Here is a 16,590-nt window from a genome sequence, read left to right as displayed (position 1 = left end):
ACCTGACTCCAAATGGGGCCTATTTAAATAGTGAAAACCAAAAGACTGACTGACTGACTGACTGACTGTCTGACTGACTGACTGACTGACTGACTGACTGATTGATTGCGTCCCCTTCAAACCTGTGTCCAACCTTTATCCCAAAAGAGGATGTTGTGCAGAGGTCATGAAAACACTGATCCAAATAAAAAGCTTACAGCACCTAGTATTCCCATTCAGTCTCCCAACCAAGTACTAAACAGGCCCAACTTTGCTTTGCTTCCGAGGTCAGATGAGATCAGGCTTTGTCAGAGTGGTATGGACGTAAGCGAAAGCTAACCCCATATGGGGCCTATTTAAATAGTGTAATCAAAAGACTGACTGACTGAGTGACTGACTGACTGATTGATTGATTGATTGGGTCCCCTTCAAACCTGTGTCCAACCTTTATCCCAAAAGAGGATGTTGTGTAGAGGTCATGAAAACACTGATCCAAATAAAAAGCTTACAGCACCTAGTATTCCCATTCAGTCTCCCAACCAAGTACTAACCAGGCCCAACTCTGCTTTGCTTCCGAGGTCAGATGAGATCAGGCTTTGTCAGAATGGTATGGCCATAAGCGAAAGCTGACCCCAAATGGGGCCTATTTAAATAGTGTAATCAAAAGACTGACTGACTGACTGACTGACTGACTGACTGATTGATTGATTGGGTCCCCTTCAAACCTGTGTCCAACCTTTATCCCAAAAGAGGATGTTGTGCAGAGGTCATGAAAAGACTGATCCAAATAAAAAGCTTACAGCACCTAGTATTCCCATTCAGTCTCCCAACCAAGTACTAACCAGGCCCAACTCTGCTTTGCTTCCGAGGTCAGATGAGATCAGGCTTTGTCAGAGTGGTATGGCTGACTGATTGATGTTGGCTCAAATTTAGCCTATTACCCAAAAACATTTAAAATTCAACTTAGAAGCCAATACTCACATCTACCTCTGAGCCCAGTTGGAGATAGAAAAAATACACCAGCCGTGAGTGAGAAGAAGCAAGGGTCCAGCTTTATTGTTCCATTCCACCACACAAGATCCACACCGATGAGAATTCTCAGAAGTGATCCCCCTACCCTGAGCTTAAGCTCCAGTATTTATACTGTATTTACACACTAAATAACCCATATGTTTCAAGAAGACTATGATCTCACTACCAATAGGGTTAAAAAAAGAGCTCATTTACCTTACTCTTATGTTCCAGAAAAGGGCTATTTCACTTACACATAGAATTGAAACCAGGGGTTTTAATTTACACATAAAATCAGAACCCAGGCATTTCTAATAACCCAGAAAATAAAAACCCAGAGTTTCTAGCTACTCAGAGGATCAGAAACCAGAATTTTCAGTTACCTAGGGCATCAGAATCCAGAATTTTCATTTACCTTAGGGCCTCAGAAACCAGCATTTTCATTTACCCAGAGAGTAGACCGTGGACAAGACTAAACAAAAAACTGGCAAAAAAGGGAGATCAACAACACTGTTCCCACTGAAACTGGACGTGAGTTTCTCTACTGTGTTATCATTTGGAAAACAATTGATACAATGAGCCTTGCATATTCATGCTTTGCTACTTGTTAAAGGCCAAATCCTTTCATGTAATGGCTTTTACATGTCATTTATATTAGTTCACACAAACACTCCATCCGTCTGTTCCTCGCCCGGCCCCTCTGTCAAATTTTAGAACCCATTGTGGACTGCGAGTGTCGTGAATAAAATCAACCTTTTAGCCTAGGTCAAAAACTTCGGAGACAGAGAGTTTAGTAGATGTCAAAAAGTAAATAAACTTTATTGAAAATCAGTAAAGTGTGACAGTCTGCAGAGTGTCCGAATTATGCATACACAAACATGTCTTTATATACCTATCTCCACAGCATAGTCTTTGTAGGTGGGGTTTTGCTTTTCCTCACTGAAAATAGACCAATCTTCTTTTGCCACAATTAAATATTCATGTCTATGCGTTATCTTAAATTTGTGGAACATGCGCAGTTAGTTGTTTTTCTTGAAAAGGTTTCATGAGGACAAGGTTTCTTTTACAAAAAAAGGTTTCACACAGACTTGTGTGTCTTGACCTTGACTCCCTTCTTAGGCCTCAATGAGCATCTGTCTGTCTCTATCGGTTGTTCCCGCTGATATCTACCTCCTTTCCCGAGGCCCTCTCCTAACTCCCTAATTTGTATCTGCCTCAAAGTTATTTACTCACACATGCGAATATCTACTGCCAATTTTTATTGCTGTGGAGACAGGAGACAGCTAATACAGAAGAACAATTGTTGTGCACTGAAACACAGAGTTCATTCAACTCAAATCCACTCAGAATATAACTTGATCAAACATTGTTCTATGGATTTAGATTATGCTTCTAACTGTTGATTATACATATAGATTTTTTTTTTTTTTACCAATATTGATTTATACGATAATGCTCAAGTAATAATTCTAAATGTTGGTTACATATTGAATTCACTTCATTAACATATCCAAATGTCAGTTACACATATTGTTTGCACTTCATAGATATTTTCCATATGCTCAAGTGTCAGCTTTTTGTCTTGTGGTGTGAGGAACTTCAGCTAGACCCAGTGAAATGTGCAATAGCTACAGTCCTGGAGTTCTTACAATAATGTTTCTCAGCGGGGTGGGCTCCTTCTACAATCAGGGTTTATGTGGCCACCATTTTGGCCAGTCATGCCCCTATTGATGGAGCCTCTGTGGGGCAACATTCTCTAACTTCGAGGTTCATGCGTTGTGTCAGGCGGCTGAGGCCGATCTGCAGGCCGCGCATACCTTCCTGGGACCTTTCTGTGGTCCTGGAAGGTCTGTCAGGTGCCCCATTTGAGCTCTTAGAGTGGATCTACTGTCTCAAGCCGGAGGGCTGATTTATCACCCTTGGCCAGAACTATGGAAACTGTGGGTCTGGCCCCTGAGGCGCCCCAGCTCATAGATTCTATTCTCACAACTGAGATTGTAGAGACCATGTTAAATGCTAGAGCACCATCCACAAGGAAATTGTATGCACTCAAGTGGCAGCTTTTTGTCTTGTAGGCTAGACTGATAAAAAATGCTTTGTTTTGACAACAGAAACCCTTATAGAATTTGGTAATGGTTTTAATGGGAATTGCATTGGTTTTAATGGAATCTGTAATGGTCCCTTAGGACCTCTAATGGTAATTTGTTGCCGTTTATTGGTGGCATGTTATTTCTAGGGGGTACCATTAATGACCAATAGAACACCTTTGAAATTTGGTAATGGTTTTTAAGGTTTGTAATGGTATTTGTAGTGGAATCCATTAGAATTTCTGTGATGGTTTTCAGCAGAGATATGTCACTATTTCCGCTGATTAAAACACCTACAGCTGAGGAACTTCGGTGCTCGTCATTAGGCTAGACCAATAAAAATGCTTTGTTTTAACTAATATGGGAAGAGTAAAAAAAGAGGGCTATATGTGGGGAAAGAAATGACAAGCGAGGTTACATGGGTTAGTAGCTATCTAGCTAGTGGCTTCAAGCAGTCGTCTATTTGCACGTACAGCATGACAAATAATTAACTGCACTTGAAGCTTTTGTAAAAATTTAAGATAAAAACACCCCAAACTGTATACGGTACCATAACGAAGACCAACTGTATGTTGATACGTGAAGTTCTGGAGGGATGTCGGACGGCGTGGCGCGGTGACGTAATGACGTGTGCTGTTAATCCATCTATGTTCTATAACATGTTGAACGGGTACATGAGAGGAGTATTCTAAAAGCGACTCATGTAAACACCTTAATCACAGTGTTATCTTATTCAGAATAAGGTCAATAATTAGATTACTGCTGTCCATGTAAACATAGTGGATGTGTACTGAAGTGCTAACAGTGAAATCTGACTACCAAAACCCCAGTATGCAATGAGCCTTCATTAAAAGCACTCACAAAATAAAAACACTACTCACCATCTACATGTGAACTCCCATCCTCACAGAATGACTCACAGATGTCCGAACCTCCATCTGAAAAACAAAAAGTGGCACCTTATCCACTGCAGTGTAAGAAAGACATACTGAAAACATGTGACTGTATCTGTAAGAAGGGCTATAATGATAACATGAGGTGATGATACACTAATGTTGTTATCTCAGTTGATTCAAGCCTCATACCACCAACGAGTAGCCCAACAAACCCAGCAATAAAATAATTAGGGATTAACAAATATCAGCTGTATTGGGGTTTGTGCATGTATAGAGTTAGCACGGGATTTATGTATAACAATGTGACATGTTGTAGTGGTGAGTTTATTCGAGCATCACATTCTCTTCTCTCCTCTCTTTTCCCCTCCAGGCTAAAGATGGTGGCTGTGAGAGCGAAATTATCTATCCTAGTGCGGAACTGAAATTCATGGAGATTCCCAACATCCATATATATATATATATATATATATATATATATATATATATATATATATATATATATATATAAGAAATTAGCCTTATAGAACCTGTTTTGCTTCTGTATGGGGTAATAAAGTGTAAAATACAGATCAATCACCATAATTTAATATAAAAATCAGTTACAAAACACATAAGTCACAACATCCACTCACCGTGCACTTAAATAGGAACACCTGCTCATTTATTCAGTTATCAGCTAATCATGGGCAGCATCACAATGCATAAAATCATGCAAATACAGGTCAAGAGTTTCAGTTAAAGTTCACATCAAACATCAGAATGGGGAAGAAATGTGATCTCAGTGACTTTAACCATAGCATAGTTGTTGGAGCCAGATAGGCTGGTTCAAGTATTTCAGAAACTGCTGGGAATTTCACACAATAGTCTCTAGAATTTAACACAGAATGGTGTCAGAAAAAACCCATAAAAACACTGAGTGAGGGACAGTTTTGTTGGTGGAAACATCTTGTTGATAAGAGAGATCAGAGGAAAGTGACCAGATTGGTCAGAGCTGCCAGGAAGGATATACTGTAATAACTCATATAATCACTCTTTATAACCGTGGTTAGCAGAAAAGCATCTCAGCATGCACAACACATCAAACCAAACCACAGAGATCACATATTCCCCTGATTATCTGATTATCTTATTGATTATCTTATTATTAGACTGATTATCTGTTCAGATAACTATTGTTCAGATCCACATTTAAGCATCTTACTATACACTGTTAAACCCAGTGTTTGTGTTCTTTTTTTCAGTTTCCTTCTGCTTCTGAGTTCAAAGAGCTTTTTCTCATCCCCATCCTGGATCGCCCCTACAGCTGCCTGTTTGGTACATTCCTCTACAGCAGTGAGCAGGAGAGAATGGAAAAGCTACACTCCACATTTCTCCACTAATGGGGGGAGGCTTTCCAGCCTGTTTGATTTTACTGGAATGGAAATGAATTAGTCTAAGTGTATTATGACTTGTCTCTCCCTCTCTCTCTCTCCTCTTTTGTTTTTAGGAAGTACAGGGTAAAACGGTCACTGTGGTCCTACATGAACAGTCAGCTGGAGGACTTCACTAACCCGTTCTATGTGGACTGTAAAAACCAGGTGTTGTGTCCACTGGCCAATCTCACACATCTGGAGCACTGGGTGGGTTATTATGTGCGCTGGAACCCACGCATGAGACCACAGGTGCTTATACTGCAAACCACACTCTGTGAAATTATGGGGAAATGCTCAAAAATAGTGCTTCCAATATATACCAAAATACCTAGTTATTTGTATAACTGAACAGTGTCACTTCAAACACATGATGAATGTCCCTTTTTATTACTAGATGTTTCTGGGTTTTAACACCAAGTTTGCTTTAAAAAAAACAAAACCATTTCTATCAGCACAAAGCTAAAAACACAAAAGCTGGAATAATGGGTCGGTAAGCATAAAAAGTGCCGTACACAGTGGAACTGGACACACGAGGATCTCTGACACTGTTGACTCTTCAGTGGTTCCATTTTCAGTTCTAGTTTGTAGGTACAGGTTTCAGTCTTCAACAACATTGTAGTTTTCTTTTTAAAATGCACTCCTTGGTTGTGCTCACTGCATTACAAACTAAAATCCAACATTGTGAGAGTTTTTTTTTTTAATGTGTTGAAATGGAGTTTTCTTGTGAACCCTCTATATTCCTGTATATTTCATGATTGGCTGGTTAGAAAACTACATGAACATACAGGTGTTCCTAATAAAGTGGACGGTGAGTGAACATGACGTGGCTGAAACGATTTCCAAAACACTTCAGGAGAAGCTAGCTGTTACGCCACGACCAGCAGATGGCACTGTGGCACGGCTCCGGACTGGTCACATGACTTTGTTTTGTTTTCATTCGCTTCCTGCCCGAGTTCTACTTTCTCTTTGAGGATGTCCTTGATTTAACCCAGGTGTCTTTGATTTAGATTAATTATGTTGGGTATTTAAACCCCTCGGGTCTATGCGCACGTCGCGTGATATTTGTAGTTGAGGTGCCTGTTATACCGTGTTTGCTGGTTCGTTTCATTGATTTATTAATAAAGACAGTGCTCCTGCACTTACTTCCTGTTTATCCCTCTGTTCCGTCACACTAGCGATAAAGACTAAGGTTACACCGGCTTGATGATTGATCTTTTAATAATGATACATAAATAAATAGAAAGCGAATGGAATGATTTAGGAAATCGGTGTCCCAAAACGAAACTGATGTTTGTGTGCTTTGTTGATTCTTAGGTAGATGCCGCTCCATCAGAATTTGAGAGTTATTGTTTTTGCGTGAAGAACGTGGAGGAGCTCCAGAGAGAGGTCACGTCATCCTGCTCCATCTCCTCATCCTCAGAGCATACTTCTCCCTCCTCACATAGTGGTGTACACACACACACACACACACACACAAAAAAAAAAAAAAAAGAAAACACAAACAAAAAAAGAGCACACACTGTCTTTACTCAATGAATACACTCTCAGGCACAAGTAGGGAGTGGATGAGTATGAAGCGGGCACACACACACATTCCTGTTTGCAATTTTTTTTAACTATAGAGAAGTTACCTAGTGTCACATTTTATAAATTCTTAATACTTAAAAATGGATCTTGGAATGATAGTCAGCATGTCTGCAGCATGAATTCATAGTATTTACGATCTAGTATTTGACCTGTAAATATGTAAAAAAGAGAAGTATTAATATATTTGTCCTTACACGTCATGTTCATCTTTCCCTGTGGCCTCATTTGCTCCTCTGTGCCAACTCCCTTTCATCTTTTAACATTTCAATAGTTTTTAGCTACTTGAAGGTTTTTGTTTGTCCCCCCCCCAAGGTGAATCATCCATCTATTTTTGTGTTTTATTAGTTACTTTCCATTTTATGTCCGCTGTCATCACACTGAAGCGTGATAGTTATGTCAGTATTATTCATTTCTCACAGACCTGCCTTTCACCTTGCTAATATATGGAAGCACTGAATAAACAGTCAATTTGTCATGTTTTTGTATGAAGGTGTTAAAATGTTGAGTTGTACGGCCTTTCCTGCCTCGTGGACTTTTCACTGGTATCGTTTGAATAAATCAAACTGGTAATGAAAAGTGTCGGTACTGATAGGGAAGCAAAACAGAGACAAAGATCTGAATGTGAAAATCCATTGAATTTGGAAATTAAATTTTGACACCATTGAATTAATAGAATCCGTGTATCATATTCATTCTTTTCATATTCAATTATCCACTTATCCGAAAATGAAAAAATGTCTTGTTATTTTATTATTCATTTACAGATCCAAAACGAAACAGGGAGAAAAAGTCATTTTCCGTTCTTTCAATCTCATGCTCAAGTTAAAAATAAGCGATTAGAAAATGGGTCAAATGTCCAGGTTTCATTTGAACATATTATTCATTTTTTTCGATTGACTATGACCCAGAAGTTACTGGTTTCTTCACGTGTTGTGCTGGATAAAGGGGTTTTTATTTTAGTTTATTTGTTTCGTTTTTTTGCTGAAGAGCATGGGGAGATTCGTACTGTTTAAGGGAGCCAAATGTGTAACCCTCAAAGAAGACTGCAAAAATATTAACTGCAGTTAAACCAGTCAATAATCCTTTATAATACTACAAACATTTTTGTATTTACGCTTTTACGTTTTAGAAAATGGGCAAAATCAAGTTTAAAGAGAGGCTGTAATAAAAATACAGTTTTTGGAGTATCAGGGTCGGCGCAGTGGCTTTGTAGTTAGCTTCTTTGCTTCACACCCCCAGGTTGTACTCTGGTTTCCTCCCCTAGTCCAAAGACATGCGTTGTAAATTGTCCGTAGTGTATGAACAGGTGTATGATGGGCTTATACCTCGTCCACGGTGGCCCCCGCCTTGTGCCCCGAGTCCCCTGAGATAGACTCCAGGGTGACCCTGTGTAAGATCGATGGAATATCTGATTTAATGAACACTGAAAAACTTTTCATTTCTTTTTTTTTGAAAGCATGTAACATCAGCACGACGTACGGGGTTCACCGAAACGGGACTATTGAAGAATCGAATAACCGGCTCTTTTTCCAGTCTGTGTAGCCTCACATTCCTGTTATTGGGTGACACGGGTGGAATCCAATGAGGTTTTCTACTGTTCTCAAGGTTTGGCATGCTGTGTATCCTGAGATGCTTTTCTGCTCACCATGTATGTAAAGAGAGGTGATTTGACGTTACCATGGCCGTCCTATTAACTTGACCCAGTCTGGCCATTCTCCTTTCGTCAACAAGGTGTTTCCACCCCGAGAACTGCCACTTACCGGAAGTTTTTCACACAAGTATGTGTGTGTGGAAATCCTAGGAGAGCCGCAGTTTCTGGGATACTCAAACCAGACCATTTAGAATCTACAACCATGCCACAGATAAAATCACTGGATTACATTCTGCTGTTTGATGTGAATATTGACTGAAGCTCTTCATCTGATCCTGCTTGATCTTGTACATTGTGGTGTTGCCATATGATTGGCTGATTGGATAATTGTATGAATGAGCACATGTACAAGTGATCAGTGAGCACATCTATCTACCATAGAGGTATTTTGGGGCAATACTTGACAATGTACCTGACTTTGTTAGATTTGTGGCCAAGTTGAAGCTTTTGACATCCCAATGGAAAAAAATAAAACAATCCAAGACAAATTCACTTTCAGTCTTTTTTTATTATTGTTTTTTTTCGCCCTTCATGTTAATCTCTTTCTACAGAACCCGTTCAAACTTCATACGTCAATGCAGTAAGCAAGATAAACTGTCTACAGCTGAAGAATCTAAGCATGCATCCATTTTCACCCTTATAGAAAAAGTTTAGCAGTTCCTATCCAAAAGACACCATGAGCCCAGATGTCCTTAGAAACTAAATGTAACCTCCAACTCGTGGCCTTTTCAGTAACTCGATTCCCAGACGTCGCCACACTAATCACAGTGCATCCTTCAAATTCACCGTGCAGCGGAAATGGACCAGTCGATTTAAACGGATTGTTGAAAATGTACGTTGTTCAAGGCATTTGTGAATTTGAAATTTCGCTACAATTAATTTCGGAACGAGATCACGTCGTCATTGCCTCGTCCCTGGTGTTCTACATTTTTGACGAAAGTAACACCAGAGATGCTGCGTTAAAGTGGTCAAGAAAATTACACCAGAGTAAAAAAATCCCATTGGGTTAGATTATAAACATCGACTGAAACTCACGATAGGACGTGACACTGTTGGAGAGTTGCATACGAGCGAACATTCAACGATATTTAGTAGAAGCGTTGTGGATGTTTTCGCCTGTGTTCGTCCGTAATCTACTGGACTGTCCTACCATGTCCTACCAAAAGTTCGACCACATACACATTCAACTGAAGCTCATACAGTCAGCATACTGAACTCTCCTTTTTGCCATAGTGCGGCCGCTTAACAGGATAAGGCCTCAGAAGTCAAGGACCAGCAGCTTGTGGCTAAAAAGCTGCAGCAGAATTGAGCTCGGCTAGGAGGTGACGGGTGACGGAAAAAAGCCGGGGAACCTTGGAAAGGAAAACAGGGCTGTGTTCTAAATCTTTTATTGCCTCCTCTTCAAACTCCAAAAACCTCTGGGCCCTACAGCTAAATCCAAAGCTGAGGAAAACAACCGTTCAACTAAGAAGGCCTTCTCAAACATAATGTTTGAGTGAAGGGAGGAAATGATCAACACAGATCAATTGGAACACAGCCCATACAGCAAGACCGTAAAAAAGTGCCATAGAGTGTAAATGATTCAAAAAGACACAAATCTAAGCCCAAACACTTCATATGACCATTGATATGACTGCTAACGAAATCTATTGTACTGTAGCTACACTGCTACAAGTGTATATAAAGATACACTGATACAACCAGTTGAACATGAATAACACGCAAAGCACATTTCACAAGCACAATATCTTTCAAAAATGTCCAAAAGCACAAATTCCGAATAAAGGAAAAAGACATGTTTGTGCTAACATGTAAGACTTGAGTTTCCACATCTTCCAAACAAGTACACTTGAGCGTCTTCGTTACTGTAAGCTCGGCTCTGAAAATCTGCTACCACTGTTGTACCAGTAAACACACACACATAGACAGAGCAAGTTAGCAAAGATTGGTCAACAAGGTTTCTTCAACACAACCACCTTTTAATACACATACGCTCACTTCATATTGTCAGTCCCTTTTTAAAAGTGAATTAAACCATGAGCAGCTGTCTTCTCAAAAGTCCTGTTCAATTTCAGAGCACAAAAAAACTGCCTATATACACAACAATTCAGTCCCACGGCTCTGAAAGAAATGCAGAGCACAAATGTACAAATCACTGTGATTTCTATTTTTCTTAAATGTGAAAAGGATGCTTGTAAAAAGATGATAAATCTTCACTGGGAATTACTTTAAGGTCATCAACAATTAATTTATAAATCAGGGGAGCCTGGCTCTGGTCCTGAATTCCTGTAATCATGCACAGTGTGATGATTTCTCATCTAACACTCCTACCTAATGACCCGAAGACTTAAATCGGGTGTGATTCAGGAAAATTCCCAAACTGTACTGCACTGTAATCTTACAGGACCACAGTAAGGCTTCCCTGCTCTAAAGCGTTTCCTATAGAAATATTTATATGAACATGATGTGGATAATCTAATCACAGACTCTGGATTAATGGTGCACACAGCGATGTTTTCACACAAAAGTGTGATGGACACTAAAAAGCTGGAGCAGCACTAATGCATGAATAGTTTGTCTCAGAGTTTGTACTTTCAATTAGAAACACATTAAACTTCTGCACAGTTTCCAACTTCATATGAATAATATTGTAAACAGTCGTATTAGTGAGAATGAGGACAAACGGTTAAATATTCACAGAAAGTTTGACTTAGTCACAAAGCAGATGTCCCTCCCCTCCCCCCACTGAGAACATGTATGCGTTGAGCAGTGCTCCCTCTTCAGGCTGGGAGATGTATCACAGGTTACACCACGTTGTCTTCTGTGGGCGGCTCAGCATTGGGGGGCTGGAGGAGAGTTTGTTGAACTGTAAAATGACATTTTCACTTAGGGGTGTACTCACTTTTGTTGCCAGCGGTTTAGACATTAATGGCTGTGTGTTGAGTTATTTTGAGGGGACAGCAAATTTACTCTGTTACACAAGCTGTACACTCACTACTTTACATTGTATCACAGTGTCATTTCTTCAGTGTTGTCACATGAAAAGATATAATCAAATAGTACCATAGCAGGCTGAGAGTCTCACATCAACAAAGGTCAAGCGTGCTCGTTAGAATATCAGCCTGGAAAGTTTTCAAATCGGTCTTATCACTGTTTTTTTGCTCGCTCATTCACACTTTGCATTATGGTTACGATAACAGTCTATCCTTCTGCCCAACATGGATAAAACTGGCCACGTCAGCCATTTTGACAGCCTGTGGTGTTGTCTGGTTAAAAATGTGTGTGTAAGTTTATATTATAGATTATATTTGTAGTACATCTCCTTGCACATGCACTTTTTCCCCTTAATAGTACGGGGACATACTTGTGCATGAAAAGCAGATAGAACAGTATAATTATTATTAGCTTCTCCAATTCAGGAAAATGGGCCAAAAAAAAAGAGGTCAGAAATTGTAAAATGCCTATCAGGGGGCTGCAGCACACTGACGATCGCAAAATTATTGAGGTGTGACCTCCCAACAAAAATACTTTGTTATGAATACTCGACAGGGGGCAAAAAACCGCGGAGAAGAAAAGGCGCTAGTTGACTGCAAAAGACTTAAGAAGAATAAAACGTGAGAGAACCCATTAGCCAGCACCGCCACCATGTTTCAGAACTGCAACCTTCCACGAGTGTCCAGAAATACAAGGTGGCAAGTGCTCAGAGACATGGCTACAGTAAGGAAGGCTGAAATACAACCGCCACTGCATAAGACTTACAAGCTGAAGCATCATGACTGGGCCAAGAAATACCTGAAGACCGTTCCTTATAGGTTTCATGGACCGATGAAATAAGAGTGACTATAGATGGAGCAGATGGACCATTTCCGTCTGGTTAAAGATAAACTGAAAATGAACTCCCAAACCTACTGCCAGTTTGTAGAAGATCCTTTCTTCAAGCAATGGTACAGGAAGAAGTCAGCAACGTTCAAGAAGACCATGATCTTTATGCAGGGCAATGCTCCATTCAGCTAAAATGGATCATGAACAGATCAAGAAACTGACATTCAACGGATGGAAGGCTCATGGTGGTTATTGAAAAGAAGGGTGGCTACATTCATCACTGAATAGCTTTGAAGGGACAAAATAGTTCATTGTTAGTTCATTGAATAACTTCCTGAGAAATTAAATTTTTTCTTAGTTAAACCTTCTATTTTGTTGGGAAAGAAACATTTAGGATCAACTGAGACCATTGTATTTGTTCACCAATCAAATTAAGCTGAGAAGTACCATTTGCCAAGTGTTTGGTTTTTTTTTTTCTTTTTACAGGCCTAGTTAAATAAATTGGAATATAGAAGTACAGTAGAACCGATAAACCGGACTGAATGCACGTTTTTAAAACGGCTATAGTTGTGTATCCGTGGATTGCAGGTGTGAAAAATTGAAAAACTGAAATCTGACTAAAGCGAATGTAGTTCAGTTCAGTCTGAAGTTGTAGAGGAAACATTCGCACTCGGTAATTTAGTTTTGTAACGCCACACAGATCATAAGGTCTGTTAGAAATTATATATCAGAGCTACAAACCCCATCCTGCTCTGCTGTATGAGGATACTCAACACCGCCATCTTGTGTTTGTGTGTATGTGTTGCTGTGTTCATGAGGCAGTTTTGCTTAGTTTTTTCTTTAAGGTTTAATGTTCTATATTATTGTGAGTGTGTGTTTATGTATTTTAGTGTGAGCTGTAGTTTTGTTTTGTAATCAGGTGCAATTTTACGTGTTTTAATTCTTCCTCCCTGATTGCACAGTGTATTATTAGAAACAGGGCTTCTCTGTGTAAGAGAACAGTTGTTTTGTGTTTTTAACAGCAAGTTATAGCGCTTATTGTGAACCGTTATATGTGCAGGAGGCAGTTCAGCTGGACGGAGAGATCCTGCATGTGCCGGTTTAAAAAATGAATAATGATGATTTCTGTTCCTTTGGTGAAAACTTTCAGAGCGTTTTAAATCTACACCAGCCTTTTGTAAACGTACAGAAAGTATATAATCCGTATATGTAAAATATTTCAATAAATAAAAAAGCAGTGCTTGTGTTATTACAGGAGGTGACATTTTGTAGGAAAACGTGAACAGTGAACGCGCACTGTAGGGTTGACAAAAGGCCAAAAACGCTTTAACAACAAGTTTCAGCTCCAGTTAAAGGAAAGTGCTTGACTCAAGTAGTTTTTTTCCCCTACAACAATTGATTTGATCATATCACATTTCACAACACTGATTAAACCTGAGGTTCTGATTCCCACAGGGGCCTCTGTTACTGACTGTTTAATACTGTCTCAGTTCTGAGATTGATTTAATGTTCAGTCGAAGTGAATAGGTTTCATATTTAGTGTAAAATATTAGTGTAATCCACCTGTTTCTAAATTACATTATATAGCACATCTATCGTGCACACTGAAAATTCAAGTCCCAGATGTTTCTAAAACTACACACAACCGTGTGTATATATGTATATTTTATAAGTGTATATATGTATACAGGAAATCACACACACACACACACACACACCTCTACTGCATCCTCCAGGAAACACGTGAAGGAAACCTCACCTTTCCCGGCTTGTGATACACTCATTCATCTGCTTTAAATATACTTTTTTTTCTATACATATTCAATTCACAGCACCTGTTAATTCTTTATTTCCTTTTTTCTACATCACTCACTCTCTCTCTTACTCTCACCCTTAAGATATACCCGTTAAGTAAAATTTTCCTTCAGCCATCAGAACAATACATTAACTCTGACGTGTTTGACTGATAGCATTTCGCTTCCGTTCTTGCGGTTTTGTAAACATAGAGCATATGGACGCTCCGATCGCAGGCTTGATCTCGTATAGCTCGTATCTTTAACCCTGCAATTACACAGTTTTAAGCTAAATTAAGCTATTTAGATCGTCAACACTGTATGAAACATTCCCAATAAAATCTTGGACAAATTCTGTAACAAATTAACACGCGTTCTCCGTTTTTGATCACACGATGCAGATTCTCTAATGATAGACGTGCGATTAAAGAAAATGACCACATCCTCAATCCTTACATCATCAGTCAGCATGATCTGGGGTTGTGTAGAAAGCGGGCTTGTATGAACACGTGTGTGGCTTTTACCTGCCAGTTGTAATATAGGTGGCAGAGTTTGTAGGTGAGTCTCTGCATGTGGTCTGGTTTGAGGCCACTGCTGTTGTACACCATGTTGTAGTGAGTGGGGGCCACACTGCTGAAGCGCACTTTGTGACTCACGATGAAGAAGTCGTACCTGACAAATCAAGCCGTCAGCGCTTAAAACACACCGAACGCAACCTGAAGCTGCGATCAGAAAGACCGCAAGAGAAAGAGAAAAAGATGGATGAACTATGCCTGAACACGCCACTCGGGTCACATGACTTCGGCGTCGATGACCGTCGATGAGGGTTGCTCAGTCTGGCGTCGAGGACAGCAAAGAATCTGGAAGAGATGCGTTTCTTCACCACCAACACGGTCAGTTTGGGCCTGTAAACACAAACACTGACAGCTGAGAGAAAACCCAAAAAGCGTGCGTCAAATCTCTTTTATCAAGATGTGTCGAGTCTCATGTGTAATCGTCACCCATGGCCTTGATGGACTGCGTGAACTGAGGCACTTCGTAGTCGCCCACGCCGTCTCGGTACACCACCATGCGTGACGGCAAACATTCGTTGTATTTGAAGTAGGCCTTTAGCGCAGCTGAGGAAAAGAAATCAAAACAAAAAGCGATGTCTTAATGCGCTTCTTAACTGAAGCGACAATTCTAAAATTGCTCGCTTTTTCTCCTACGTTCCGTCAGACTGCAGTGTGAGTATTTCATCCTGAGTGTAAAGTCGGAATTCAAAGAGACTGCAGTGTAACGAGGTCATTTATGAGCATGATGTTCCTCCCAGAGTGCATTTCATACCCTGCACACTTTGAAAACCACCTGAGAGAAGGACGGTGCTCTCATGGTTACAGAGCAGTGGCACATAGCATACAGAGCATGGCCCAGACCCTTTATGAGGAAGATGAAGGTGGGGTAGCAGCGAGGAAAACAACGTTCAGAGGATTCGAGACTAAAAAATTATGATTCTGTCCTTCAACTGGAAGGAAATGGAAATACAGAGAACAGTGTGTGAGATTAAGAGAACCAGCTCAGGCCTGAGTAAAGAATCCTGAGATGCAGGAAGTAGTGTTAAAAGTCTCTGAAATTTCCCACCACCGAGCTGAAAAACTCTTGTTGGATTCATAATCTTTACTGATCGTTTGTAGTGGTAACAATATGCAGATATACGAGGGATTAAATAATATCAACAAATAAAGAAACCATGAGCATGCTGCTATATGCAGAAAGATTATCAATCAACGACAGGATGGTGTAATGTGACGCACCACGAAGCTAAACAGGTCTTCCTGATGCTTTTTATTCCTTATACCTCAGCAATTTGACAATTTAACATTTTATTCATTAAAAGAACGATACTGTACTTTTTCTCTCTCTTAAAGTTACGATAAACCAGAAAGGGTAATGCCCTCTCTTCTGAAGACTGGTGGAAAAGTTCAAATCTAAAATCTAGTTCATTAAACACAACCCTTCTTAAAGCTGTTTACAGAGTCCACACAAGTCATGCTTTAAGTACCTGGACATGCCCGGGTTGAGGCTGGCCACCAGTGCACCGATGGATCTCTTTTCTGCGGCACTGTCGTGTTATCAGTCGATACCAACATCATCAGGTGCTTCAACTGAAAGAGCAGGAGAAGTCACTAAAACAATGTTTTAATAGAATAACATCAGGGTTAGGAGGTGCCACTGTTGATCAGTTACAAGGTCAGATATGCTTTTAAAGGATGATTTTGGTTGTAGTTGAAATCCCAATGCCGGATATATTTCAGTTACTTGAAAAACTCCCAGTGCTTGAAGAACAGAACCGTACCGGGATCTCGGCGCTCC

General features: G+C 40.0%; 1 long non-coding RNA gene and 4 pseudogenes across 4 annotated transcripts; 1 reads left to right on the top strand and 4 right to left on the bottom strand.

Annotated features, from left to right (window-relative positions):
• Window positions 1–190: 190 nt before the first annotated feature.
• On the bottom strand, window positions 191–309 carry LOC124627254 (uncharacterized; annotated as a pseudogene).
• Window positions 310–481: 172 nt separating this feature from the next.
• Window positions 482–600, bottom strand: LOC124627255 (uncharacterized; annotated as a pseudogene).
• Window positions 601–772: 172 nt separating this feature from the next.
• Window positions 773–891, bottom strand: LOC124627256 (uncharacterized; annotated as a pseudogene).
• Window positions 892–6,289: 5,398 nt separating this feature from the next.
• On the top strand, window positions 6,290–9,105 carry LOC128630948 (uncharacterized). 4 transcript variants are annotated; one of them, XR_008395164.1, is made up of 3 exons: window positions 6,290–6,377; window positions 6,700–6,832; window positions 8,429–9,105. It is a non-coding gene; the product is annotated as an uncharacterized LOC128630948 (long non-coding RNA). The 4 variants fall into 4 exon arrangements; XR_008395163.1 differs by having other exon boundaries at window positions 6,307–6,574; window positions 6,704–6,832; XR_008395161.1 differs by having other exon boundaries at window positions 6,307–6,574.
• Window positions 9,106–14,702: 5,597 nt separating this feature from the next.
• LOC128630942 (piwi-like protein 1) lies at window positions 14,703–15,370 on the bottom strand (annotated as a pseudogene).
• Window positions 15,371–16,590: the final 1,220 nt, after the last annotated feature.

Source organism: Ictalurus punctatus, unplaced genomic scaffold, assembly GCF_001660625.3.
Source record: "Ictalurus punctatus breed USDA103 unplaced genomic scaffold, Coco_2.0 Super-Scaffold_100074, whole genome shotgun sequence".
In the NCBI taxonomy this organism is placed as follows: Eukaryota; Metazoa; Chordata; class Actinopteri; order Siluriformes; family Ictaluridae; genus Ictalurus; species Ictalurus punctatus.
The sequence above is the reverse complement of the archived record's forward strand: the minus strand, read 5'-3'. Positions and strand labels throughout refer to the sequence as shown.